We start from the raw sequence: 4,234 nt of genomic DNA, 5'->3' as shown, positions 1-4,234 counted from the left end.
AAGGCTGGGAAAAATAAAGTGATATGTGTTTTGCCAGTCAGAAACTGTTGCTTTCACATAATACTTTGAGTTGATTGAGATCACAGATGAGCATATTCTGTTGCATCTTCACAGATTTTTTTTTAATCACCTTTATTTTGACACTTCAAATGCTTTGTTTCCATCTTTGAGTGAAAGTGAACATAAGTATAAATGACCTGAAATGATTTCTGTGTTTACAAAGAAACATTTCACTACTTAGGTATGATATTTTTGACTAATGTGAAATTCCACCCCTCCAGGTCTTTTCTTCTCTGAGCTCCATTGCCTCTGAGACCACAGGAGGTCTGTTGCCTTTATTTCATTAATTTCCTGTTAAGTAAAATCCTTTTCAAGGCGACTTACCAGGGAACGCTGGCATTCATTTTCTGTCAACACATCTCCTGCACACACTCAGTGTTTCTGGGTGATTGTGTGGCTGGAATCACCGTGATTATTTCCATGTCCAAAATGTGTATCTCCCTTCTTAAGTTTTCCTTTTTCTATAGTGCTCTACTCACTTCCCCTCCCTCTAACTTTCTATTCATTGTTTTCTAAAACCTTTTTATTTTGAAATAAATATTCACAGGAAGCTTCAAAGATAGTACAGAGAGGTCTCATGTACCTTTCTGTCAGTTTTACCCCAGTTTACTACTATAGTGCAATACAAAAACCCAGGAAATTGACATCGCTATGTTATGCGTATAGTTTTGTATTGTTTTGGCACTCATGTAGATTTGTTTAATCACCAGCACAATCAGGATACGAAACTATTCCATCCCCACAAAGATCTCCTGTGTGTTATCCTTTTATAGTAACACCACCATCCTCCTTCCCAACATTCTTAATCCCAGGCAACCTCTTCTCCATCTCTAAAATTCTGCCATCTGAGTGTGTTTTATAAATGGACTCATAGAGTACGTGACCTTTTCAGATTGTTTTCCTTTTTATCAGCTCCGCTCTTGACACTCAGCCAGATTGTTGCCTGTGCCATACTTTGCTCCTCTTTATTACTGAATAGTATTCTGTGGTATGGATATCCCACAGTTTGCTCAATTATTTTTGTTATTTCAAGTGTTTGATCATCATGAATACTGCTTCTATGAATACAGTTGTCCAGGTTTTTCTGTCAACATAGGTTTTTAGGGGGATAAATGCCCAGGTGTGTCATTTTCTTGCTTAAGATATCATTCTTCTCTCCCAGATTCTGATGTCACAATTGATTACAGCACCTATTGAATGTTTAAGAACTCGTCTCTCTAATGGGCTGAAAAAAGAATGGAGTTTGATAAAGTAATCAGCATGTGCATTAATAATATGAGGAATATAGGGGTTTTGGAGAAGGCATCACAGAGTAGATACTGCTAAGGACTTTGAACTCTGTTCGAAAGCCAACTTCATTTGTCTGAGCTTGCATTCCTTCTTAGACTTCAGAAGTTATCTTTTAGACAACACACTGACTTTTTTCCCCCCAGAATCTGAAGCAGTTAGCAAGCAAGTTATATTTCTTACAGCCTTTATCTAGGGTGGGAGTGAGAACTATCAGCCCAAATTCATTAAATGCACATGATACCTTATCTGTGAAACATGTCTTAAAATATCCTTGGTTCAAAGGCAGGGATTTTAAGAAACGTTGTCTGGCACAGTTAGAGGAATTGCTTTAGATAATCTCCAAAAGCTACTTCTACACCTAAAAATCTGTTTTAATCAAGAAGAAACTGAGGTTTAGTGACTTAATATCATGCAAACTATAAGTGGATGATGACCACTCAGAGGCAGAAGTCAGGAGTGTTGTCTGTCGATCTACCCTGTAAATGTAAAAAAGAGAAAAGATTCATTCATGTTTAAAATGAGGAAACCCAATTATGAATGGACTCCAAAGAAAGATCTCTCTCATTCTCATTATAGATTAGATCAGAGAAATGGATTATGGAAAATGAAACTCTGGTGACTGAGTTTGTTTCCGTGGGCTTGACAAATCGCCTCCAGCTGCAGGTTGTTCTTTTTGTGATATTTCTCTTGGTCTATGTGGCCACTTTTCTGGAAAACGTCGGGATGATCACTCTCATTTGGATGGATTCTCGACTGCACAGCCCCGTGAACTTTTTTTCTCAGCCCCTTGTCCTTTGTGGATGTCTATTCCTCTTCTGTCATTGGTCCCAAGATGTTAACTGACATCTTTGTGGAGGAAAAAGTCATCTCTTTCTTTGATTGTGCTGCCCAGATCTGTTTTTTTTGGTCAGTGTGTAGTGACTGAGTGTTTCCTCCTGGCTTCCGTGGCATATGACTGGCATATGGCCATCTGTAAGCCCCTATTTTACACACTCATTATATCTCAGTGAGTCTGTGGGCAGCTGGTGGAAGCTCCTTATATCAAGGGCCTTATAAGCACCATGATCCACACAACTTTCACCTTTTGCCTGCCTTACTGTGGTCCAAAAATCATCAGTCCCTTCTTCTGTGACCTTCTTCCGGTTCTCTCCCTGGCATGTGCAGATACACGGGTCCATGAAGTTTTACTTTTCTCCTGGCTGGAGCTCCAGGAGTACTCAGTGGCCGGATCACCTTGGCCTCCTACATTTAGTTGTTGTCACTGTCCTGAGGATCCGTCTGCTGACAGGAGGTGGAAGGCCTTCTCCACCTGCTCTTCACACCTGACTGCTGTCTCCATCCTTTATGGGGTACTCTTCTTCATCTATGTACGTCCAAGCTCCAGTTTCTCCTTGGATATTAATAAAGTGGTTTTTGTGTTCTACACAGCCCTGATCCCCATGTTGAACCCACTTATCTATAGCCTGAGAAACAGGGAAGTAAAAGAATCATTCAGAAGGACATATGGAAGGAAGAAGTTTCTTATGGGTAAATTAACTGGAACACCATTTATACTACAGATTGAGAGTAATCAGTAAGCAAGACATAACCACGTGGGCTGGGTATGCTGCTGCTGCTGCTAAGTCCCTTCAGTTGTGTCTGACTCTGTGCTACCCCATAGGCGGCAGCCTACCAGGCTCCCCCGTCCCTGGAATTCTCCAGGCAAGAACACTGGAGAGGGTTGCCATTTCCTTCTCCAATGCATGAAAGTGAAAAGCGAAAGTGAAGTCGCTTAGTCATGTCCGACTCCTAGCGACCCCATGGAGTGCAGCCTACAAGGCTCCTCCATCCATGAGATTTTCCAGGCAAGAGTACTGGATCTTTATTTTATGTTGAGATTTTGGGTCATTGACAAGTCATACAATGTCTTGGGTTATAAATTTCTCACTTTGTTTTTCTCATTTCTGATTCAGTAGGGATGGATTTTAGAACTTTAAACTCAAAAGAGTAGATTATTGAATCCTAAGACTTAAAAATGTTCTTATTCATATAAAAAATTTTATGACTAGGATATCAGAAGTTCTTTGTTCAGTCCTGAGTAAATGTAATCATAGCAGTGACTTAGCAGTACTTTTGTTTTTCTTACAGTGTGTTGAGATCTCTCGTTGTCTGTAATCTTGACCTTGACTCTTTCAACATAGACTGTTAAAAAATGTATTAAGGTCAAAGTTTAAAGCTTTCAATTATACGATAAAGATGTTCTGGGGCTGTAAAATATAGCACAGTTTCTATAGCTAACAATACTGTATTTTATATTTGTAAGTTGCTGAGAAAGGAAATTTTAATCATTCTCATGATGAGAAATAAAATTCAGAACTGTGTTAGGTGATGATAAGCTAAATGGGGTAATCATTTTGCAATATACACAAATATTGAATCATTATGCTGTATACCTTGGGCTTAATAAAATATTATGTTAATTATATATCAGTAAACCTGAAAAAGTGAGATATTCAGGAAGTATGTAACCATAGCACTCTCTAATATTACCTTCATGTTTGGTGTAGGTTTATTCCCAAGGCGTTTTATATCCTCTATACTCTTTAGTCATAGTAATAACTTATTGGGATTTTGCTGCTGTAATCATATGCTTTGTGCACATGAAGTACAGAATGCCTCCATGTTCTTTAATAAAGTATTAGCTATTATTCTTATAATGTATTGATCTTTGTGACATAGGCAAGATATTAGTTCTATATTTACAGATAACGCACCAACAGCTATGAAGAGTCAATGCATTACTTGTGACTCCACAATTTGGTCTCATGGTTTTATTTTCTCCAGTTATAATATTCCTTCAGCCATATTTTTGTGTTCTATTTTCTGGAACATGGCAACAAATCAA

General features: G+C 38.5%; 1 pseudogene; it reads left to right on the top strand.

Moving 5' to 3' along the window:
* Positions 1-1,947: 1,947 nt before the first annotated feature.
* LOC128059979 (olfactory receptor 1002-like) lies at positions 1,948-2,927 on the top strand (annotated as a pseudogene).
* Positions 2,928-4,234: the final 1,307 nt, after the last annotated feature.

Source organism: Budorcas taxicolor, chromosome 15, assembly GCF_023091745.1.
Source record: "Budorcas taxicolor isolate Tak-1 chromosome 15, Takin1.1, whole genome shotgun sequence".
Classification (NCBI taxonomy): domain Eukaryota; kingdom Metazoa; phylum Chordata; class Mammalia; order Artiodactyla; family Bovidae; genus Budorcas; species Budorcas taxicolor.
This window is presented reverse-complemented; position numbering and strand designations above follow the sequence as displayed.